The 25,088-nt window shown below is 44.5% G+C and overlaps 1 protein-coding gene across 1 annotated transcript in view; it reads left to right on the top strand.

Annotated features, from left to right (window-relative positions):
* The first annotated feature begins 8,194 nt into the window (after positions 1–8,194).
* Positions 8,195–25,088, top strand: part of SLC38A1 (solute carrier family 38 member 1) — a 68,093-nt gene continuing 51,199 nt past the window's right edge. The window contains exon 1 of the mRNA XM_060024632.1: positions 8,195–8,352. The gene's annotated coding sequence lies outside the window, so the exon portion shown is untranslated. The remainder of the gene's footprint in view (positions 8,353–25,088) is intronic.

Below are 25,088 nucleotides of genomic sequence, written 5' to 3'. Positions count from 1 at the left end.
ATATTTTAATATTCCTTGTCATTTTAAGGACCTGACATTTAAATTCAATAGAAAAGAATTAGAGCTACTTAACTGTAAAGATATTCTATATATTCATTCATACATTCATTAATTGGACAAATATTTATTGAGCTTGTATTATGTCTGAGGTGCTTGGAAACAGTTAAAAACATGCCATTTTCCTTTATGAAGCTTGCAGACCTGTGGGGAAGATAGTCTCTGAATAAATCATTTCAATGGGTTTCAGAGACTGCCAACTCAGGCAAGTGACTTCTAAACTGTTGTGGAGAGATTATGTGGCCAAAAGTGGCTGGAGGGAGACCAGCTAGGAGGCTCTTGTGGAAGGCTAAGGCGGGGTAACAAAGTGGGCTGCAGGGAGAAAATATTGTTCCTCCTATGTAGATGAATAGATCAATGATGGCTCTCCCTCAGCCCACACATTAGACGGTCCCCGTCAATTGCAGCATCCCAGGTATCTTGAGGAAGGAGCACAGAAGGTGACAGTGGTGCCTTAGTTAATTCGTCCCCTTTCAGTATATTGCAATGTATTGCATTTCTGTATGCTTGGTTGAGTGAATTTACAAATTATATTTTCTGTTTTATCTACTTTAACGTGTCCTCCAAAAATGGACAAAGTAGATTTAAAAGATTCCTCTAAAGAAATTACAGCTGAAAAATAATAATAATTCAAGCCTAAGGAAATAAGAAAAAGTAGAGCTGACACTTTCACCCCTGTAGAGAGCTCTTTGGTCAGCCACATTGCAAGGTAAAGCAATGACCAGCTAATCAAATGTGATAAGAAGTCCATCAAAACAAATTCAGAATTATCAAGTAGGGCCCATGGCTCACTTCCATAACCATGAATGATGACCTCCATCTAAGTGTATCTTTGTAGAGTAACAGTGAAAAAATAAATCTTTGTCAATTAGTGGATAGGATTAAGAACTGAACAGCTTGATTTGATAAGTATAGCCAACAGTACACTGCCTCCATTGGGTCCCCGTGTCTCTGTGAGGTCTCTTTTCCAGTTATGACAGCCATTAAATTCAAGAGTCAAAAGTAACCAAATTTGGAACCAGACTCGTGAATTGCTGTGTGACAGAGTGTTAGACTAAGAGTTTAAAAATAAAGTATATTGAATTAAACTTATCTCACTAAAATGTTAATATTTTAATAATAATTAGAACTATATTTTAGTAATAAAAAATATTAACAAATAAGTGTAAAATACTGCTATTTAATTTTAAGTTTTGTGAATGTTTTTAATGCATATAATAAACAGGACAGTAATACAGGTGTATTACTGACAAGTATGTACAAGTACATATTATGTTGCAGAAGTAAAATCAAGATGTTTTTAAGGATGAGGTACGTTATCAACGCCTTTTGAAGAGAACTTTTCCCAGAAGTGTGTTACTAGAGGCTCATACTAGTAATGGCTGTAAGGAGTTAGGAAAAGGAACAAATGCTATGAGTATTTAGAAGGTGGAGTGATAGGACTAGTGATTATTCCTTTGAAAATGCTCACTGGATCATGTCCATCACCCCCTCCCTATTAAAACCCTCAGCATAAAGAGGATAGAATCCAAGCAAGGCTCATGTCTTCTGGGAAGCCTCCTCTGATTCCCAGCCCAGTGCATGGGCCTCTGTTACCCTAGAGAGTCATACTGAGTCCTTTTCCTCACAGCACTTCTCTCCATCTATAAATCGTACATTCACTGGTGAGATCATTGTGGAATGTTGGTCTTTCCAAGCTCCATGAAAGACTCGCAGAATGCCTGGCACTTAGGAAATGTTTGTTCAAAGAATGCATCAATTGGATGTGAAGGGTGAAGGAGACACTAAGATACTCCCCTACCTCTCGCCTGAGCTGCTGTGACCACGATGGTACGGTTTCCCAAGATGGGTTCTATGGGGGAGAGGAGAGTTTGGGTTGGGGGAAGAAAGGATGAGTTCAGTTTTGGACATGTTACATTTGAATCAAAAACTTTGAGTATTTTATCTTAGAAGTACATATATGTGTGTGTGTGTAGTTAGCTATAAACATATCAATAAATCTCTTATTAAAATTACCCCATTTGTGATTACGAAATAGCATTGGATGTCTAAAATACAACTGAATAAATAGTCCTTCAAAATCAAGCACACTGAAAATCACCGGGGTTTTCCTATTTTAAGAACAATTACTTCGAAAAGAAACATGTTAGTAAAGCGTGTGACTCTACTCAAGTAATGAATAGAGTTCTTCCCCTTTTATTGCTTCCCAGACGGAATAGAAAAAACGAAGACAAAAACCAACGCTTCCTCCCCAAAGCTAACTTTTCAGCAGAGAAGACAAAAATTATATTTCTGCCCAGCAAGATTTTAGCATCAAATAGCGCCCCCCCTCCAACTTCCTGAGATGACCCTGCCCTCGTCCTGGCCTGAACTAGCTCACGCTAGGCATCTGTGGCTTCAGATTCTTCTGATCTTGTCGTTCACTTTCTCATTTTCTCATCTATATCCCCACTTCCCTTGATGCCTTTCATCACTTGCTATCACTTTGATTTCTCTCACTCTTGGATGAAGATCCTTTCTCCAGCTGTATTGCCTTCGGACATCCAAACTAATAAGAAACCAAAAGTAACCACATCGGATCAGGACTAAGGAACAGTCAGCCCTGTATTCTGTTTCCCACAGTATCTCTACAGAGGGTTTATAGGTCTCCCCTAGCCTAGACACCTGAGTATTTACTTTTGATCTGTCATTTATGAATTTATGTTATCCTTGCTTTGAATGAATACGTTCAAACATGCTTTTTACCTTTACTTGCCTGATTCCAAAGCCTGTGCCCTTACCTTCTGTGCTATTTGTGAACATCTCTGTGCATTATTTTTAGGATGCAGACTCCCAGAAGTGACACCAATGGGATCTAAGTTCTTCCTATTTATTGTCAAATTATTTTCCGGTAATTAGTATTATTATTTATTAAATACCTGAGATAAGTTGTGACTTACTTTAAGTGTTTACACATATTAACAAACATATTTCATATAAGTGTATAAGGTAGGTATTATTGTTTATTTCCATTTTAAAGATGAGGAAACTGAGGCACAGAGAAGTTAAGCAACTCATCAAAGGCCACAGACGTAGTAGGCTGTGGAGCCAGAATTAGAACTCAAGAAAATTTGGCTTCAGAGCCCACATTCTTAATCACTAAATTGCTACCTCACATAAAGTTGTGCTAACTTACACTGGCACCATTAAAAAGTATAGATGTGATATTCGATTTGGGAACACTTCTACTTTTTAATTAATACATTTCTTATGTAGAGCCTAAACTACGCTTTCTCACTTTAACAGTAAGGTTTGGAGTTAACCTGAAGGACTAACTATTCTCTAATAAATACCTTGTCTCCTTAGTCCCGTAGTGGGAAGAATGGGAGTAGAGGTGTGGGCTTGACAGCTGTTTCGGTATGGAGTGAGCATTAGAGAATACTTTGTGCCTATAAACGTGGGCTTTGAATATTCATTGTCTTGTGCTTATTTCTGCAAAGTGTGCAGAACGGTAACAGATACCATTTATTGTGCACTTATTATGTGCCAAGCATTGTGGTGAATACTCTGGAGACACAGAGTCATTCGATCATCAGATGGGTCTCATTACCTCATTTGGTAACATGCTAGGGAGATCCACTCAAGTTGACCTGCATAACAATGCATACACGTCGGGTAAATTAGACATTAAACTTCTGGGACTGATCACTGGCCCTGGTTCTTTAGTTGAGCTTAAACGAATGAAACCGTATTGCCATATTGTCACAATACCTAACAAACCCCAGTCCCTGCTTCCCTAACTGTGACCCTACAAAACTGACCTGGGCTGAAATCAGAAACAATGGACATTTTTTTAAGAAGCCTGCTCTGGGATTTTAATTTAAATTCAGTTTAGAATCAGCGGGAGTTGTTGACCTCCTGCCAGAGCCAGTTACAAATCTGATGAGGTAGAATGTCCATCGCAACGCTGGCAGAGGTGACAGCAGGCCCTGTCACAGTGCTACCAAGGGGGTAGGAAACATGGTACCACGTATCTGCAGAAGGATAGGCCAGACAACTGGGGACTCTTTTCGTTGCAAATTTACTTTTTGCTCTGGCTGCTTTAACTAACTCTTATTGTCAAAATATTGTCATCTATGGATGAGCTCCAAGGAACATCAAAGTTGGTAAAAAAGGGTTAATCGGGCAAAGAGATGTGATTGCATCAGTCAAAAGAAGCACTAATAATTTTAAAGACCATCTGTTGTTTTAGGGCAGACCCTATGAATAGGAGTAAAAGACTGATTTCAAAATAAATAACTGAGTTTCTAATGAGGCAAGATTTTTTTCAGATGGCTGTACTGCTTCTGTCACAAATAGGAAGTGCTCAGGACACTTAGACTGTAATAACCGCACCAATTGACATTTCTGTTTTCATCATTGTCAAAATTCAGACTGTCCTATAACCAGTTAAAAAGGAAAACAGCTATACATATTCAGAAGGTAGTTTTGATCCTATTTCAAAATTCATGCACAAGAAGTCTACTGGTATTAGACCAGATATATTTAGACAGCTTTGAAAACCCATGGAGGAAAGCACCTTTTCTCTGTAAGCGCACAGCTGTCCTATTGGGCAACCCAGATGGAGAAGAGGTACAACCGGGTGAGTACAGGGTGAAGCTGGGATGAGAGCAGATGTGGCTCAAGTTCAGGCTGAATCTGCTTTGGGAAGCGGTTGATCTTTCTTCACAAAGCTGCCCCTCCTTCCTGGAACCATCCAGAAAGGGCCTATGGAGCTACTAGAAAACTCCCAGGTGACCTGAGGTGATTCAGTTCTCCTTTCACACTAGAGCTTCCTGCTCCCACCTCCCTTTCAGATACAGAATTTTTCTTTTCTCAGTTCCATAGGGCAGTCCACAGTATAACCCATTAAATGTGTCCTGACTACCTGAATATCTTTTGGGGAAATCTAGCTACTCAATTGCAAAGGTCCACAGTAACATTAGATCCGAATGACAATGCTCTTGGGGCTCAGAAACCTATTACAGAGCAAACTGAGTCCTGAGGTCTCTGGCAATAGGGAAGTGGTCCCCATGTGAAGGCAGAGGGGCCTGGGATTTGTCCTACCTCTTTGGAGGACCTCTTTGGAGGACCTGCCTTTGGTCCTCCAAAGGCGGCTGTTCCAGCATCGGGGAACATTTTAGAGCCAGGCACAGAAAACTGGCTTTGGCGTCAGCTCCGGATGTAAGACTAGATATGCCAATTAGAGCTGGGTGGACTTGGAATCAATTTCTTAACCTCTGAATCAGGGGGTAGGATGGTCTGCAACCTCTTAGGAATGATGTGAGGACTAAACGAGAGACCATCTGTAAGGTGCTTATCCTGTTGCTTATCTCTCGGGAAGCACACAGTGAATAGCAGAGTCATCATCACGACACCCCTTTCCCCCATTTGAGACCACAGCAATTGGGTTTAAGTGCTGGGCTACTGAAAGGACCGCTGAAAGGAAGTTTCACCTACCAGCAGTTTTGGAGGAAAAGCCCCACTGCAGTGACCAGGCACTCGTCCTGAACACCACCCACACTCTCCTTCCCCGCAATCCTCCCCACGGCAGCTTCTTCACTTCAGCCTCCATGTTGATGTCTACCCTTCAGTTCCAGGTTGTCAACTAAAAGCCAGAGGAGGGGTGAAGATCTTCGCACACTCAAGGCCCAAGAGTGTCTACCTGCAAATGGTCGTAGCATCATGGTTAAGCCTGAGCGTGGATTTTGAATTCAGGCCTGAATGGGAACCACTTCCCTCACGTCCCCTTTCACCACTTACTGTCTTAAGTGAACGTGGCCAACTTAGCCTCTTCAAACCTGCTTTCTTGTTTATACAAACAGGATAATACCGAATTGAGTAGTTGAAAGGATTACACGTAATAATATTTATATGTAAAGTGCTTAGCACAGTAATTGGCAAGGAGTGAAGTCCAACTCATCATTATTGAATCCAATTTTTAAAATGCTACTTAACTGCAGTCTTTGGTGCACAGAAACTAGCAAATAAGTTAAAACTGTAATCAAAAGATAAGCTTGCGATCAGATGCTCTCCAAACACTGGTGAATACACATGATGATAACAAAGGTAACCATTTCAACTGGCTTATGGAGCTATGCTCACAATCTACGTACTTTGCCTGTTCAGATTTCCTACCTTAGTCATAAGAATTATCTCTGCCAGGCAAGGTGCACACTACTTATAATTAGTAATTTCATCTTAAATTAGCTTCCTCTAGGAGGGAAGGGGGAGAAGAACCAACTTTCTGGTGGCCTGTAGAATATCACTATGAGATGGGTCCTACTAACTCTCTTTTTTACAAATCGGGAAACATGACTAAAGACAAAAGTTAAGCAGGCAAGGGACGCAGTGTTTGAGGCAGAATTTGATGGCAGGTCTGTCTGAACGAGGCTGCCCGGTATCTTCCCTTCTGTTTGCACTGCCTTTCCATTTCTCAGGTTTATTCAAGAGCTGGCCTTCAGAGTAGAGTTCTCTGATAGCCATTCTTGAACTAACGAAGACTGGACGGAACGAGGCTTTTAGTCAGTTACGAGGAGTTTGGTTGTATTCTCTCCTTTCCAGCGCTGACTAAAAAGCCATAGCCACTCGGTCACAGAGGCTACTCGGTCGGCCCCCTTGAAATGCTCCAGGTAGATTAATTTTTGACAGATGATTCACCTTCCCTTTCCTGTTTTGATGGAACACGGAGACGGAACCGTTCCCGTCAATAAAAGGCTCGAGTTTCCACCTCGCAAATTCGCGCTGTGCTGACAGTCTAATTGGCTGACGCGCAGGTGGGATTTCCTGTCGCCATTTTAAGGAAACACACTCCCCGGCAAGGAAGTGCCCAGTCAGTTCAAGGGGGCTGTGCCTGGAACAAAGAGTGAGCAAAAGAAAGGGAAATGGGCCCAGCTGTCCCAGGCCCCTCCATCCTGCGCCCTCGCTCCCCGCTGGCCCCCGACTTGGAGCGCCGGGCTCCCTGAACCCCGACGCGCCGAGCCCGGAGCGGAATCACGTGGGGTCTCCCCGCCGGGCCAGAGTGCACCCGCAGTTCAGCAAAACCACCCAATCCCCAAACAGAGCCCCCCAGAACAGATCTCGGGGAGGGCTGGCGAGGTCTGCGGGTGTTGGATCCGGAGGACAGGAGGTGCCTCCCACTGCGGGTTGCGGACAAAGGGTTTCCAGAGGTGCAGCGTTCCCCGCTGCCCCAGCCGCTTCGGCTCCCTCCCCGCCGACCCCGGCCATTTCGGCGCCTTCCCGGGGGAGCCGACACGCCGCTCCCTCTATACCCGCGGCTCCTGCGGCGCTAGCGGCTCGCGGGGCTGCGCGCCGACCAGCCACTCCCACGGCCAGCCTCACGCGGCGCCCTTCCCACAATGCAGCTCCCCTCGCTCCCGTGCCCCGGCCCGGCCTTGGCGCTGACCCCAAAAGCGCCCCCCCAGTCCCGCAGGGCGCAGCCTTCCTCTCCTCCTTCCGCGCCCCCCAAGCCGCCCCCACCTCCTCCATCCCCGAGGGCTCTCCAGCCGCCGCCGCAGCTGGGCTCTGGGCTCGCTGCCAGGCCCCAGGGGGGCGTGGGGCAGGTGTCCAGGCTGCGCGCAGCCTCTGCTCCCGGTGCCACTGCCGGCGCGCCCCGCACACGCACGACCCGCAACCCCTCCCTCACTCCTCCCTTCTTCCCGAATGCTCAGTCTCCGCCGGCCGCGGTCGCTGCATCCTCGGCGGGCGGTGACAAGGAGGTAGCAAGGGGCGGCCGCCGGCAGAGGCACCATGTGACGGGCACCGCTGAGTGACACGCAGCTTCGGTTAAAGAGCGGGCGTGCAGGAGGGGAGGCGACGGCACGCTGGACGCGGAGGAATAGCCTGACTTTCCCAGCTAAACCGTCACGAGCCATGGATGCACAGGGGCGACGCGCCCCCCAATAGGAGAATGACTGCGATTCGAGGCCCTCGGCGGCCGAGCATGTGGATGTAAGTGCGAGGCTGGCGAGCACCGTGTGGGTGGGGGTTGGTGGTGGGGGGAGATTCTGATGCAATCGGCTCCGAAAGGAGGAGAGACAGGAGAGCGCGGGCTGGGGCAGCCACGCCGCTCCGCCTGAAGGTCGCCGCCCTTCACCTTCCTCGGAAATCCGCCACGCCACGCTGAGCCTCCCTGCCCAGACCTCACTGACGGAGGCCACCTTTCCTCCGCTGAGGCAGCCAGACCTTGACACAAAGGACGTCGCACGGCCGGGGGAAAATCCCGGAAGGGCGGATACCTTGACGTCTCCTTTTGCCACTTTTCCTTTATTGCCCGAGGTAAGGTGATTTCGCGTTCCCGGGGAGAGCTGAGGGAGCGGCGGCGGGGAGGAAAGGGATGTTTTAGATGTGAGAGGAGGCGGTAATGCAGAAGTCATCCATGCGGCGAGAAAGGAAGGAGTGCGCGGCTGTGCCGGATGCGTTCGGATTTTGCTTTTAGGAAAAGTCCAGATCCCCGGTTCTCCTGACCGCCCACGACAGTGTAAGGAGGTGCCAGGGCCCCTTATTTCACCTTTGCATGGGCTCTGGCTTACTTTTGGAGTCTGTTTTCTTAGGGACAGATTGTGGCACCAGATCTGGTTCAGTCACACGGGGGTTAGGGACCACGAGGGTCTGGAGAGCCCGGCCGAGGTGAGGGCGCGACTGCATACCCGACGAGTGTTTGAATGCCGGGCAGTTGCGGGGAATTTCCTGTGTCCGCAGGGCCCCGAGGAGGGCATGTGATGTCCTCGGGACTGTGTGTGCGGCCGTCTGGGTCTCGGGGACTGGCCGCGGGTCGGGGAGCGGAGGCGCGGAGCCCGAGTAAACGGGAGCACGCTTGCCGGCCCTTCTCGAGCTCTGCCCCGCTCTCAGTATGAATAGGAGTGGGAGGATGCGGGTCGTGGGGTGGAGGTGAGGGGGTGATTGCTAAAGGATGCTGGCAGTGACTCACTGCCCTTTCCCGCCCCAAAGAAGTTCTTTCCCAAATGAAGAAGGAGAGAAAGAGAGAAGTGCCACTCTGAGAGCTGGGATCCGCTTCAGCTGGCGAACAAAAGGCCACCGCTTGCGCGGGGCGCGGGCGCGGACAGTCCTCGCCTGCACTCCCACCTCCTCCCTCCACCCCCGCATCTCGCTCGCTTCCCTAAACGTTGCCACAAAAGGCCTTTAACCTCGCCGCGGCCGTGCCCGGAGGAAGGTGTTCCTTCGCCCTGGTGCGCGTCCCCGCCCCGCACCGTAATCCGCCTTCCGGAGCATCGGGCTCCTCAGCGCCCACTGGGACCTCCAGGTTACAGGGCGGCCTGGGCGCCGCTTCCCTGCGGAATCGCCCGGCCCTGGGTTTGGGCTGAACTGTAGTCAGAGAAGGTACAAGTGCATATGGCGGCAAAAGGAATTTCGCGGTAAGCGCGTCACGGAGTTTCGGGTGCCTTTCACAGGCTGTCTTCGGCTTAGGAAGGTGGTGCTACAATTTTGAGAGTCCTTTGTGTCTCACTCTGCGGCGCGGACCCGGTTTTTATTGCACTGGTTCTACGGTGAAAACCTAACTGGCACCAGGATCACATACTTCCGCATACGAATCCCTGGTGATGTATTTCATGAGTGAAAAAAGACCCGAGAGCTAGGAAACAGGATTTATTTGCATTTGGAAAGGAATCTGACATCTCTGCCGTGGGTTTAAAAATTTTTAATATAAGGGGGAGGAGAGAATAAATCTATGGTTTGCAGACTGCTGGGCCCAACAAGGCTGTAATTTGTCACCTTGATAGAAGAAACTGTGCAGCAACTCGTGCTTCTTCTGACGTCAGAAGGACAACTGAAATAAAACCTGAGCCAGGCGGCTGGCTGGCCTCATTGTTAAATATCTCTCGCTGGGTGGGTATTCCTGAAATCTATGCGAAACAGCCGAGTCAGGGCTCAGATCCATGGTGGGCTCCCTGGATTTCGGTTTGGACCCCAATCTCAAAATGGCTTTACCCTTCAGAGTTAATTCAGTGTTCAGTATGTCGCCGTAGGCATCGAGAAACTCACCTAGTTTGGCTCGAGGTCTTAACCTTGACGTTTATTCACTTTTTTTTTTCCCCTCCAACATATTCAATGAGTTTTTCCTACTGAGGGTTTATGTGGCAGTTAGCAGCTAGCAAGATAAAGTTCCTGCTTCTGTGAGACTTCCATTCTCCTGGGGGAAACAGACAATAAATGTACCTATAAATGAATTTTGGAGATTTGTTCCAGCAATGAAGAAATAAAACAGGATCATGTGATGGGGGAGGGTGCTTGAGACAGATGACCCTCTAGGAGGGCCTGTGTGAGAGGGGACATTTGTCCTGAGACTAAGAGGCCAGGAACCTGGTTATTGCTAGGCCGTCTTTTCCTCCCTCTGGGTGATACTTGAGGGCAAAGACCAGTCTAATTCATTACTGTTCCCCTAATGCCCAGCACAGAGTAGCTGCTTAATAAATGCCTGTTGCATTGAGACCTTGGCCAAAACATCTTGTTCAGCACTTTGTGCTACTGTTGACCATCCCTTTCTTTCTGTATCTCATTATTTGTTCCCCTGTTAAGTTGAAACGTCAGAGTCTTTTTCTACTCTGCTTCTCCTTCTCTCTTACCTTCTCTCCGCTTCTGAGCAGTTACCAGGTGCTGCACATGCTCCACAGATCTGTTTTTTCATCTCCATTCCCACTGCCCGGGTTCAGGTCTCTGTTATCTGCCCTAGACAGGGCAATTGCAGCGGTCGGTTGGGATACAAGAACGGTGAAACGGACATTGAGGTGCCCCGAAGAAACCAGCGCTCAGGGGAGCAGATGCAAGCACAGCGCGTGGTAAAGAGTGAAGTAGCCAGCAAAGGAGGTGTGATGGGCTTCTAGCTGATCTCTGTACCAAGCTCTGCTCCCCTAATTCAATCTCGACACTTCCATGTGATCTGTGTTTTCAAAACTCATTTCTAAAACTCATCTTGCTTCTGAAAACCTTCAGTGGGTTCCAGTTGCCTACAATTGAAGTCTAAATTCCTTAGCTGGGCACTCGGGACCCTCCACAATCCTCACCTCTTTCTCCCAGTTCACCCTATACCCTTCCTTTCACTTTTCTGCCTCAATATTGATGTTGATTCCAAACTGGAATGCCTACTGAAATGCTATATATTTGTGAAGGCTTAGCCTACATGCCACTTTTCTACCTCATCAAATGTGTCCACTGATCCCCTCACCTTTAAATAAAGATTTATCTTTCACTTTTTGCACCATCGTCAGTCCAGGTGATGGAAGGTGGAGGATAAGGACATACACTTTGAATCAGTCCCAGGTCTCCAGCCTGGGGACCTTGAGCAAGTTTTGTGTTTTTTTAGCATTTCTGAGCCTCATTTCCCACCCCACCGCCCATTTGTTAAACGTGGTGGTAGTGGTACGATGAGTTAGTCAGAAGGTGTAATGAGGATAATGGTTGTGCAGTGCTTGGCATAATGTTAGCGGTCCATATATATTGAATTAAAAGGGACTTCAGGTTTCTCATCTATCAGAAGAGATGGGGGAAGCTGATCAGGAAAGTTCCCCTTACCTCTAATATTCAATGAATATTTAATCATTTGAAAATACTCTGAAAATAATACCTTAATGGAAACTACCTGAATGTTCTCAGTCCCTGGGAGAATGTGCATCTATGAAAGGTGGTGTGCAGGTTCGTGGAAGGAAGCACATTCCAAATAGCATAGATTTCACAGAAGGACAACTTAGAACACTTACCCTAAATTGAGTCTTTTAAAAACAGTGAGGCGGATGGACCTAGAGTCTGTCATACAGAGTGAAGTAAGTCAGAAAGAGAGAAACAAATACCGTATGCTAACACATATATATGGAATCTAAAAAAAAAAAAAAGGTTCTGATGAACCTAGGGGCAGGACAGGAATAAAGACACAGACATAGAGAATGGACTTGAGGACACGGGGAGGCGGAAGGGTAAGCTGGGACGCAGTGAGAGAGTGGCATGGACATATGTACACTACCAAATGTAAAATAGGTAGCTAGTGGGAAGCAGCCGCATAGCACAGGGAGATCAGCTCGGTGCTTTGTGACCACCTAGAGGGGTGGGATAGGGAGGGTGGGAGGGAGACACAAGAGGGAGAGGATATGGGGATATATGTATGTATAAATGGAAAAACTAACACAACACTGTAAAACAATTATACTCCAATAAAGATGTTAAAAATAAATAATAAAAAATAAATAAAATAAGGGAAGGGTTAAGTATGATAAGAAAAAAAACATTGTTACACTTATTTCTGGAAGTTGATCACATTTTATTCATCGGTTTTTCTACTCACCTCCTGTGTGTTAAGGTTACTACTAAGCATAAAGGAATTCAGTGATAGGGAAGCACCATGGTTTGGGGAAACTTTGCAGGCAGCCATGTTGCGATCAAGGAACTCTGCCTCAGGTGAAGCTACAGTGTGTCTTTGCCAATAACTAGCTGGGTCCACTGGGGCAACTCAGTTAACATTTTTTTTTTTTTTTTTTTTTTGCGGTACGCGGGCCTCTCTCACTGTTGTGGCCTCTCCCGTTCCGGACGCGCAGGCTCAGCAGCCATGGCTCACGGGCCCAGCCGCTCCGCGGCATGTGGGATCTTCCCGGACCAGGGCACGAACCCGCATCCCCTGCATCGGCAGGCGGACTCTCAACCACTGCGCCACGAGGGAAGCCCCAGTTAACATTTTTAATGCCTCGTTTTCTCATCTGTCCAATGCCGATGATAGTGTCCAAGCGGCCAAACTCACAGAGTTGTGAAGGTACGATGAGAACAGAGGTGAGAACATCCTTGAACAAGTTAAAAGAACTCAAGATGATAGTCGTCTGGAGTTAAACACGCTGCTAATCGGCAGTTTTAGGAGACGGGTAGAGATGAACGATTCTCAACGTGAGCGTCACATTAGGCTCACCTCGAGTCTTTTAAAAGCTACCAGTGCCCAGACTCCCATTTCCAGAGATTCAGATTTAGTCATCCTGCGGCAGAGCCCAGACATAGGAACTTAAAAAACAAAAAACAAAACAAAAACAATAACAACACCAGGGATAATTCTCATACGCAGTGGTTTAGATTTAAAAGCAAGCAAAACCGAAGCAGACATTAAATGAAGACTTCCATATATTGTTTGATAAAGTCTTGGTAATGTGAAATTATGAGCCTGACCGGCTTTTCCCCTGACTTGGCAAAGCTCACCAGTTGTTGACATCTTGGAGTCACAGCCTCAGGTTACAGTTTATAACCTGAATTTTCCCGGGCGTAGAAGCCCATCCAGTGATGCAGCCAGGGCCAAATAAAGATTTAATGTGTGGGTCTCAGTTTCCATGTCTTAGGAATGATGAAGATGATTGGAAAAGAGACAACGGAAAGGAAAAGGAAAGGGAGAGGTTATGGCCCAAGGTCTGGGAGGGGGAGGCTCTGAGTTGGGAGAGCAGCAGGACAGAGCACAGAGGAAAAGCTGGGCTTGGGTTATTGAACTGGTTTTGTTTATGTTGCAAACTGGTGGCTGCAGAAGCAAATGAAACCTGTGGGTAGATTTTGTGGGACCTCCATGTTCTCTTAAAATTGTTTGGAATTAGTTGTCAGCATTTAAGTACAGTATCAGAATTTCACTTAAAGCCTGGGGATTTCTGGCATTTCTTGAAAAGAAGCCAAAAGATCTGTCTTACTTTTACTGAAATAGATGAGACACATGTTCTCCAGTTTCTTGTGCCCAATCTGCTTTGCTCATTCAGCTTACCAACTTGGGCTCCTGCTGCATTTGTTTTAAACCCTTAGTATTGGATCGGCCAAAAAGTTCATTCGGGTTTTTCCATACCATCTCACGGAAAAACCTGAATGAACTTTTTGGCCAACCCAATGTAATCTGTAGCTCTTAATGTTGGCAGCACATTAGAATCCCCTACAGAGCATTTAAAATATCCATGCTTAGATTCCATCCTAGACCAAGTGAATCAGAAACTGGTGTGCGTTAGGGGGGCAGGTTATCACTGTTATTTTTCTAAAACTCCCAAGGTGATTTCTATGTGTAGTCAGAACTGAGTACTCCTAGTCTAAGTCACCTATTCAAAAGACTTGTCCACAAGCCCATCTTCTTATCTCTGAAATGAAAGTGATTCATTAAGAAACAGTCTACAGAATCATAAATTCAGAGGATTTTAGAAGTGGGAGAGATCTTTGAGAGTGCATCAGTTAATCTGAACTTCAGATTCTGTCTAAGACAAAGGTCCAAAGAGAAGAAAAAACTTGTTCAAGGACTATAACATCATTTGGTATTTAGTTATAGTGTGTTTTATTATATTTTCTCTTTTCAAATAATGGCACATTTTTTAATGTTTATATTTATAAATGAACCTCCTTACATGCAGTTTGAAAGCACTTTGTGGTGCTTTCAAATTGTCATTATTTCTGTTTTTCCTGGAGTATTTTGTTGGGAGTTAGCTGTCCTAACAGCTAGGACTTAAAAAAAATAAACTCCTGTTTATTGTTTTTAGTTCAATAGTAATCCTTGATCACAGATATTACTATAGCAAAAACATACATGTGCAAAGAAAAAGAATTTCTCAAAGGCTGTAATATGCCAAGCTGTTTTTAAACTGTGTATGTGATTATTTAAATCCATGAATTTTCAGTTGATGAGAAAGATTTTTACTTGTGTGGTATTCACACTGCTCAAAGACACTCACTGTTTTAATTAAATCAAACTTTAGTTTTTGTAATGTAATATACAGTCCGTCCTCCTATATCCAGAGTTACAGATTAACTTCATTAACTTCTAGAGTTTATTAATATTTTCTGACTTTGAGAAATCAGAATAGTTTCAAAACATCTGAATATGGGTAGGTTAACTCCCCAACATCGTAGGCTGGGCATGTTGATAACAGACATTTAAAAGATCATCTGGATGAGTCAAAGATTTTAATGTAAAAAATAAAACTGTAAAAGTTATAGAAGAAAACATGGGAGGGAACTTCTTGGGGGATAAGGAGTGAAGGAGGCTTTTTTCCCTGTAGACTCTTATGTACTCTATGAATGTTGTACTATGTACATGTATTACCTAGTCAAATATTTTCCAACAAAATGAAATAGTTAAATAAAAAAATAAAAATTAAGAAAATAAAAGACCATCTGGGAACCTGAACAGCCTTGTGGAGTGGTAGGAGCAGGTGCTGGGATACTGTGAATAAGACAGGACGCAGGGGGCAGTCTTTCCAGGGAAGTGAGCAGCTCGTCTCTGCCCCGTGCAGAAATGGTCAGTCTTGATCCTCTGGTGAGCTTCGTTTAACATGGGGCTTCTCACCCTCAGCACTCTTGGCATCTGGGGCCAGATGAGGCTTTGTTGTGGGCAGCGACCCTGTGCATTGTATGGTGTTTGGCAGCATCTCTCTCCACTAGAAGCCTGCGACACCCTCTCACTTGTGACAACAAAAAATGTCTCCAGGCATGGTCAAATGGGCACCAAAATGGTCCCCAGTTGAGAACCACTCCTTTAATACAACCCTTTCTCTGAACTTGTAGAAATCATGCCAAGAGTTCTCAAACATTCCAGGCATAGAGGCCGGGATGTTCATGATAAATACCTTCCATTCATATAGTACTTTACAGTTTTAAATGCACTTTCACGTAATTCTCACATGCCCGGATCAAATGTAAAAGAAATTAAGTGGCAGACTTAATGAAAACTGTGCTGTGGGGCTGTATGTGTTGCTTCCTTTAACTTCCCATTTTTGTTATGTTTTCCTGTGAAATTGTGTTTGTGAGGATTGCTGCTGTATTGTCTATAGACAGATTATCATAGCTTGCTTTTTCAATTTAGTCATCACCATTATTGTTAACATATTTACTATCACCGTGTGCTGGAGAGCTAAGAGGGCTGTGGTCCCTGTCCTCGAGAAGTTGAAAATGTATAATAATTAGGGAACTGGATAACTCCATAAGGAGATCATGAAAAGATATAAGAACTCTTGCTATAAGCCAGTGAGTAATCTATACAAAAGTGCTGTAAGAATTCATCACAAGTAAATAATCAGTCATGAGCTGGTCATTGGAGGAAGACCTCACAGAGAAGGTTGGCTTGAAATTAAAAAAAAAAAAAAAAGCATGCAAGCCAGCAAGATGGGCTTTGAAAGAAATGTACTTAAATGAGCATGAGCTTGATGGGGAAGGGGTTTGCGGGAAGTATGTTAGGACCAAGATGGTGGAAGCAAAGCAGAAAACTGCTTATAAGTAGGTCCGTCACAGGAATGGAAGGTTCAGAAGGAACATCGTGGGAGAGAAATTTAAAGAGAGAGGTAAGAGCAATCTGGGCCTTGAATTTGAGGTTCCAGGGATTCAGCTATTAGGAACAGTTATGATTGGCAAGGGGAGGGTGAAGAGGAATGTGCAAGACATGAATTTTCAGGGAGAACCTGCATCTTCCTGAAGTGGGTAGGGCTCAGTAGGCAGCACGGGGGGAAGCGACTGGCCAGGCTAGGACTGGGGAGCTGGAAGGAACGAGAGGAAGGAAGGGACGGTATGAAAGAATGTTGATAGGACCTGGGGACTGATTAGATATCCGGGTTCCATGTCTGAGTGAGGAGGGGAACGAACATTATCGTGAACAGAAATAGAAAAGCTGATGTGTGAGGTCGGGTGATGTGTTCAGTGAGGCACGTGGAGTTGGAGGTCATGGCAAACATCCACGTGGGGAGGGCCGGCGGGCAGCTGGGGTCTGAAAACAATTTGTGGAAATTTTTCTGAGCAGGAGGGAACCTGAGAGATTGCCCCTCCCCTGCAGCCTTCTCAGTTTACAGATGAAGAAACACATGCCATGTTAAGTGACGTGATCATTAGCAAGTAGTATTTATGAGGAAGATCCTATTTCAAAACGCAGAGGATTTCTAGTTTTGTAAAATGAAAAGGCCTGGGGGGAAAAAGATATGAAAGATGCCCTTGCGGGGTGAAGCCTGACACTTCAGGCTTGAAACTTACAAAGGAAAGAGTTTGGAGTGTGCGGAGGACGAATGGAGGGAGAAGGGCTGCCCGCACTGAGGCTGGGAGGAGGACAGGAGCTGGCAAAGGAGGCAGGAAGCAGCGTGTAGGAGGATGCGGCGAGGGGCAAGGTGGTGGAGGTCCGGAAACAGTGACCCTCCTGTGCAGGGAAGTGAAGGGATGAGGACCGAGAAAAGGCCACTTGCCTTGATTAGGAAGAGGTAGCAATAGTAGCAGTGACAGTCACCCTCGCTTACCAGAATCAGGCCGAGCATGGACCCAGTTATGGAGACTTTATAAGGACTCTGTAAGGTGGGTACTGCTTTATCTCCATTTTACAGATGAGGACACTGTGGTAAAGAGAAGTTAACCTACTTGCCCAGGGTCAGCACAGCTCCTGAAGGGTGAAGCCCGGATTTGCCAGTGGATCCTGGGTTCAGAGGAATGATGAGGTCAGGGGCAAGTTGTTCAGACTGTTTGCAGTAAAGACAGGAGGGAGGGGTGACAGTTCAAGGTTACTTTCCAGATATGAGGCTGAGCGTGACTGACAGAAGTCGGGGAAGCCAGTAGAGAGAAAGTGGGAGGCCAAGGCCTAGCAGAGCTGAGACATAAACACTGGATAAGTCATGAGTTGTTTTTTTTTTTTTACATCTTTATTGGAGTATAATTGCTTTACAATGTTGCTTTAGTTTCTGCTGCATAACAAAGTGAATCAGCTATATGTATACATATATCCCCATATCCCTTCCCACTTGAGCCTCCCTTCCCTCCCTATCCCACCCCTCTAGGTGGTCACAAAGCACCGAGCTGATCTCCCTGTGCTATGCGGCTGCTTCCCACTAGCTATCTATTTTACGTTTGGTAGTGTATATATGTCCATGCCACTCTCTCGCTTTGTCACAGCTTACCCTTCCCCCTCCCCATATCCTCAAGTCCATTCTCTAGTAGGTCTGTGTCTTTATTCCTATCTTACCCCTAGGTTCTTCATGACATTTTTTTTTCTTAAATTCCATATATATGTGTTAGCATACGGTATTTGTCTTTGTCTTTCTGACTTACTTCACTCTGTATGACAGACTCTAGGTCCATCCACCTCATTACAAATAGCTCAATTTCGTTTCTTTTTATGGTTGAGTAATATTCCACTGTATATATGTGCCACATCTTCTTTATCCATTCATCCGATGATGGACACTTAGGTTGTTTCCATCTCCTGCCTATTGTAAATAGAGGTGCAATGAATATTTTGGTACATGACTCTTTTTGAATTATGGTTTTCTCAGGGTATATGCCCAGTAGTGGGATTGCTGGGTCATATGGTAGTTCTATTTGTAGTTTTTTAAGGAACCTCCGTACTGTTCTCCATAGTGGCTGTACCAATTCACATTCCCACCAGCAGTGCAAGAGTGTTCCCTTTTCTCCACACCCTCTCCAGCATTTATTGTTTCTAGATTTTTTGATGATGGCCATTCTGACTGGTGTGAGATGATATCTCATTGTAGTTTTGATTTGCATTTCTCTGATGATTAATGATGTTGAGCATTCTTTCATGTGTTTGTTGGCAGTCTGTATATCTTTTTTGGAGAAATGTCTATTTAGGTCTTCTGCCCATTTTTGGATTGGGTTGTTTGTTTTTTTGTTATTGAGATGCATGAGCTGCTTAAACTTTTGGAGATTAATCCTTTGTCAGTTGCTTCATTTGCAAATATTTTCTCCCATTCTGAGGGTTGTCTTTTGGTCCTGTTCATGGTTTCCTTTGCTGTGCAAAAGCTTTGAAGTTTCATTAGGTCCCATTTGTTTATTTTTGTTTTTATTTCCATTTTTCTAGGAGGTGGGTCAAAAAGGATCTTGCTGTGATTTATGTCATAGAGTGTTCTGCCTGTTTTCCTCTAAGAGTTTGATAGTTTCTGGCCTTACATTTAGGTCTTTAATCCATTTTGAGCTTATCTTTGTGTATGGTGTTAGGGAATGATCAAATCTCATACTTTTACATGTACCTGTCCAGTTTTCCCAGCACCACTTATTGAAGAGGCTGTCCTTTCTCCGCTGTACATTCCTGCCTCCTTTATCAAAGATAAGGTGACCATATGTGCGTGGGGTTATCTCTGGGCTTTCTATCCTGTTCCATTGATCTATCTTTCTGTTGTTGTGCCAGTACCATACTGTCTTGATTACTGTAGCTTTGTAGTATAGTCTGAAGTCAGGGAGCCTGATTCCTCCAGCTCCGTTTTTCGTTCTCAAGATTGCTTTGGTTATTCGGGGTCTTTTGTGTTTCCATACAAATTGTGAATTTTTTTGTTCTAGTTCTGTGAAAAATGCCACTGGTAATTTGATAGGGATTGCATTGAATCTGTAGATTGCTTTGGGAGTAGAGTCATTTTCACAATGTTGATTCTTCCAATCCAAGAACATGGTATATATCTCCATCTATTTGTATCATCTTTAATTTCTTTTATCAGTGTCTTATGATTTTCTGCATACAGGTCTTTTGTTTCCTTAGGTAGGTTTATTCCTAGATATTTTATTCTTTTTGTTGCAGTGGTAAATGGGAGTGTTTTCTTGATTTCACTTTCAGATTTTTCATCATTAGTGTACAGGAATGTCAGAGATTTCTGTGCACTAATTTTGTATCCTGCTACTTTACCAAATTCATTGATTAGCTCTAGTAGTTTTCTGGTAGCATCTTTAGGATTCTTTATGTATAGTATCATGTCATCTGCAAACAGTGACAGCTTTACTTTTCTTTTCCAATTTGGATTCCTTTTATTTCCTTTTCTTCTCTGATTGCTATGGCTAAAACTTCCAAAACTATGTTGAATAAGAGTGGTGAGAGTGGGCAACCTTGTCTTCTTCCTGACCTTAGTGGAAATGCTTTCAGTTTTTCACCATTGAGGACGATGTTGGCTGTGGGTTTGTCATATATGGCCTTTATTATGTTGAGGAAAGTTCCCTCTATGCCTACTTTCTGCAGGGTTTTTATCATAAATGGGTGTTGAATTTTGTTGAAAGCTTTCTCTGCATCTATTGAGGTGATCATATGTTTTTTCTCCTTCAATTTGTTAATATGGTGTATCACGTTGACTGATTTGCATATACTGTAGAATCCTTGCATTCCTGGAATAAACCCCACTTGATCATGGTGTATGATCCTTTTAATGTGCCGTTGGATTCTGTTTGCTAGTATTTTGTTGAGGATTTTTGCATCTATGTTCATCAGTGATATTGGCCTGCAGTTTTCTTTCTTTGTGACATCCTTGTCTGGTTTTGGTATCAGGGTGATGGTGGCCTCGTAGAATGAATTTGGGAGTGTTCCTCCCTCTGCTATGTTTTGGAAGAGTTTGAGAAGGATAGGTGTTAGCTCTTCCCTAAATGTTTGATAGAATTCGCCTGTGAAGCCATCTGGTCCTGAGCTTTTGTTTGTTGGAAGATTTTTAATCACAGTTTCAATTTCAGTGCTTGTGATTGGTCTGTTCATATTTTCTATTTCTTCCTGATTCAGTCTTGGCAGGTTGTGCATTTCTAAGAATTTGTCCATTTCTTCCAGGTTATCCATTTTATTGGCATAGAGTTGCTTGCAGTAATCTCTCATGATGTTTTGTATTTCTGCAGTGTCAGTTGTTACTTTTCCTTTTTCATTTTTAATTCTATTGATTTGAGTCTTCTCCCTTTTTTTCTGGATGAGTCTGGCTCATGGTTTATCAATTTTGTTTATCTTCTCAAAGAACCAGCTTTTAGTTGTATTGATCTTTGCTATTGTTTCCTTCATTTCTTTTTCATTTATTTCTGATCTGATTTTTATGATTTCTTTCCTTCTGCTAACTTTGGGGTTTTGTTGTTCTTTCTTTAATTGCTTTAGGTTGTTTATTCGAGATGTTTCCTGTTTCTTAAGGTAGGATTGTATTGCTATAAACTTCCCTCTTAGAAGTGCTTTTGCTGCATCCCATAGGTTTTGGGTCGTCGTGTCTCCATTGTCATTTGTTTCTAGGTACTTTTTGATTTCCTCTTTGATTTCTTCAGTGATCACTTCATTATTAAGTAGTGTATTGTTTAGCCTCCATGTGTTTGTATTTTTTACAGATCTTTTCCTGTAATTGATATCTAGTCTCATAGCAGTGTGGTCGGAAAAGATACTTGATACAATTTCAATTTTCTTAAATTTACCAAGGCTTGATTTGTGACCCAAGATATGATCTATCCTGGAGAATGTTCCATGAGCACTTGAGAAAAATGTGTCTTCTGTTGTTTTTGGATGGAATGTCCTATAAATATCAATTTCGATCATCTTGTTGAATGTATCATTTAAAGCTTGTGTTTCCTTATTTATTTTCATTTTGGGTGATCTGTCCATTGGTGAAAGTAGGGTGTTAAAGTCCCCTACTATGAATGTGTTACTGTTGATTTCCCCTTTTATGGCTGTTAGTATTTGCCTTATGTATTGAGGTGCTCCTATGTTGGGTGCACAAATATTTACAATTGTTATATCTTCTTCTTGGATTGATCCCTTGATCATTATGTAGTGTCCTTCTTTGTCTCTTCCAGTAGTCTTTATTTTAAAGTGTATTTTGTCTGATATGAGAATTGCTACTCCAGCTTTCTTTTGGTTTCCATTTGCATGGAATATCTTTTTCCATCCCCTTACTTTCAGTCTGTATGTGTCTCCAGGTCTGAAGTGGGTCTCTTGTAGAAAGCATATAGATGGGTCTTGGTTTTGTATCCATTCAGCCAATCTGTGTCTTTTGGTGGGAGCATTTAGTCCATTTACATTTAAGGTAATTATCGATATGTATGTTCCTATTCCCATTTTCTTAATTGTTTTGGGTTCGTTATTGTAGGTCTTTCCTTCTCTTGTGTTTCTTGCCTAGAGAAGTTCTTTAGCATTTGTTGTAAAGCTGGTTTGGTGGTGCTGAACTCTCTCTCAGCTTTTGCTTGTCTGTAAAGGTTTTAATTTCTCCATCAAATCTGAATGAGATCCTTGCTGGGTAGAGTAATCTTGGTTGCAGGTTTTTCTCCTTCACCACTTTAAATATGTCCTGCCACTCCCTTCTGGCTTGTAGAGTTTCTGCTGAAAGATCAGCTGTTAACCTTATGGGGATTCCTTGTGTGTTATTTGTTGTTTTTCCCTTGCTGCTTTTAATATGCTTTCTTTGTATTTAATTTTTGACGGTTTGATTAATATGTGTCTTGGCGTATTTCTCCTTGGATTTATCCTGTATGGGACTCTCTGTGCTTCCTGGACTTGATTAACTATTTCCTTTCCCATATTAGGGAAGTTTTCAACTGTAATCTCTTCAAATATTTTCTCAGTCCCTTTCTTTTTCTCTTCTTCTTCTGGAACCCCTGTAATGCGAATGTTGGTGTGTTTAATGTTGTCCCAGAGGTCTCTGAGACTGTCCTCAGTTCTTTTCATTCTTTTTTCTTTATTCTGCTCTGCAGTAGTTATTTCCACTCTTTTATCTTCCAGGTCACTTATCTGTTCTTCTGCCTCAGTTATTCTGCTATTGATCCCTTCTAAAGTATTTTTAATTTCATTTATTGTGTTGTTCATCATTGCTTGTTTCATCTTTAGTTCTTCTAGGTCCTTGTTAAATGTTTCTTGCATTTTGTCCATTCTATTTTCAAGATTTTGGATCATCTTTACTATCGTTATTCTGAATTCTTTTTCAGGTAGACTGCCTATTTCCTCTTCATTTGTTAGGTCTGGTGGGTTTTAATCTTGCTCCTTCATCTGCAGTGTGTTTTTCTGTCTTCTCATTTTGCTTATCTTACTGTGTTTGGGGTCTCCTTTTTGCAGGCTGCAGGTTCGTAGTTCCCGTTGTTTTTGGTGTCTGTCCCCATTGGCTAAGGTTGGTTCAGTGGGTTGTGTAGGCTTCCCGGTGGAGGGGACTAGTGCCTGTGTTCTGGTGAATGAGGCTGGATCTTGTCTCTCTGGTGGGCAGGTCCACGTCTGGTGGTGTGTTTTGGGGTGTCTGTGGACTTACTATGATTTTAGACAGCCTCTCTGCTCATGGGTGGGATTATGTTCCTGTCTCGCTAGTTGTTTGGCATAGGGTGTCCAGCACTGTAGCTTGCTGGTCGTTGAGTGAAGCTGGGTGCTGGTGTTGAGATGGAGATCTCTGGGAGATTTTCACCGTTTGATATTATGTGGAGCTGGGAGGTCTCTTGTGGACCAGTGTCCTGAAGAAGAAAGAAAAAAAGAAAGAGAGAGAGAGAGAGAGAGAGAGAGAGGGAGGGAGGGAGGGAGGGAGGGAGGAAAGAAAGAAAGAAAAAGAAAGAAAGAAAGAAAGAAAGAAAGAGAAAGAAAGAGAAAGAAGATAAAGTAAAATATAATAAAGTAAGATAAAATAAAATAAAGTTATTAAAATAAAAAATAATTATTAAGAAAAAAAATGTTTTTTTTAAAAGAAGAAAAAAAAACGGATAGAACCCTGGGACAAATGGTGGAAGCAAAGCTATACAGACAAAATCTCACACAGAAGCATACATATACACACTCACAAAAACGAAAAGGGGAAAAAATAATAAATCTTGCTCTCAAAGTCCACCTCCTCAATTTGGGATGATTCGTTGTCTATTCATGTATTCCACAGATGCAGGGTACATCAAGTTGATCGTGGAGATTTAATCCGCTGCTTCTGAGGCTGCTGGGAGAGACTTCCCTTTCTCTTCTTGGTTCTCACAGCTCCTAGGGCTCAGCTTTGGATTTGGCCCCGCCTCTGCATGTAGGTCGCCAGAGGGCATCTGTTCTTAGGTCAGACAGGACGGGGTTAAAGGAGCAGCTGCTTCGGGGACTGTGGCTCACTCAGGCCCGGGGGGAGGGAGGGGTACGGAGTGCGGGGCAGGCTTGCGGCGGCAGAGGCCTGTGTGACGTTGCACCAGCTTGAGGCACGCCGTGCGTTCTCCTGGGGAATTTGTCCCTGGATCACGGAACCCTGGCGGTGGCCGGCTGCACAGGCTCCTCGCAAGGGGGTTGTGGATAGTGACGTGTGCTCGCACACAGGCTTCTTGGTGGCGGCAGCAGCAGCCTTAGCATCTCATGACCGTCTCTGGGGTCCGTGCTTTTAGCCGCGGCTCGCGCCCGTCTCTGGAGCTCCTTTAAGCAGCGCTCTTAATCCCCTCTCCTCGTGCACCAGGAAACAAAGAGGGAAAGAAAAGTCTCTTGCCTCTTCGGCAGGTCCAGACTTTTCCCCCAGACTCCCTCCTGGCTAGCCGTGGCGCACTAGCCCCTTGCAGGCTGTGTTCACGCCGCCAACCCTAGTCCTCTCCCTGTGCTCTGACCGAAGCCCGAGCATCAGCCCCCAGCCCCGTCTGCCCCAGCGGGTGAGCAGACAAGCCTCTTGGGCTGGTGAGTGCCGGTCGGCTCCGATGCTCTGTGCAAGAATCGCTCCGCTTTGCCCTCCACACCCTGTTGCTGTGCTCTGCTCCGCGGCTTCGAAGCTCCCCCCTCCGCCTCCCGCAGTCTCCGCCCGCTAAGGGGCTTCCTAGTGTGTGGAAGCCTTTCCTCCTTCACAGCTCCCTCCCACTGGTGCAGGTCCCGTCCCTATCCTTTTGTCTCTGTTTATTCTTTTTTCTTTTACCCTACCCCGGTACGTGGGGAGTTTCTTGCCTTTTGGGAGGTCTGAGGTCTTCTGCCAGCCTTCAGTAGGTGTTCTGTAGGAGTTGTTCCACGTGTAGATGTATTTCTGGTGTATCTGTGGGGAGGAAGGTGATCTCCGCGTCTTACTCTTCCGCCATCTTCCCCTCGTCCCCCAAGTCATGAATTTTGTGTAAGAAGAGAGAAAACACCTTTTCTTATGAGAGTGCTTACTGGGTCCCAGCCTTTCACTACTGAAGGCCATTCCCCGCCTCCCGAGGACCCCAGGTTTTCAAAGACTATCAATTTTAAGCTTTTTTTTAGTTGAAGTATAACTCTCTATCCTCTAGATACAGAGCTGGACTAGAAAGACGTGGGAACAAATATTGAGTGGGCCAGTCCATCACACAGTGTCTTAGCGATTGAAATTGTATTTTTGTTTATTTATCCCCCAAAGTAATTTTGGACAACGTTTGAGTTATAG

The sequence above is a fragment of the Delphinus delphis genome, chromosome 11 (assembly GCF_949987515.2).
Source record: "Delphinus delphis chromosome 11, mDelDel1.2, whole genome shotgun sequence".
Lineage (NCBI taxonomy): Eukaryota > Metazoa > Chordata > Mammalia > Artiodactyla > Delphinidae > Delphinus > Delphinus delphis.
This window is presented reverse-complemented; position numbering and strand designations above follow the sequence as displayed.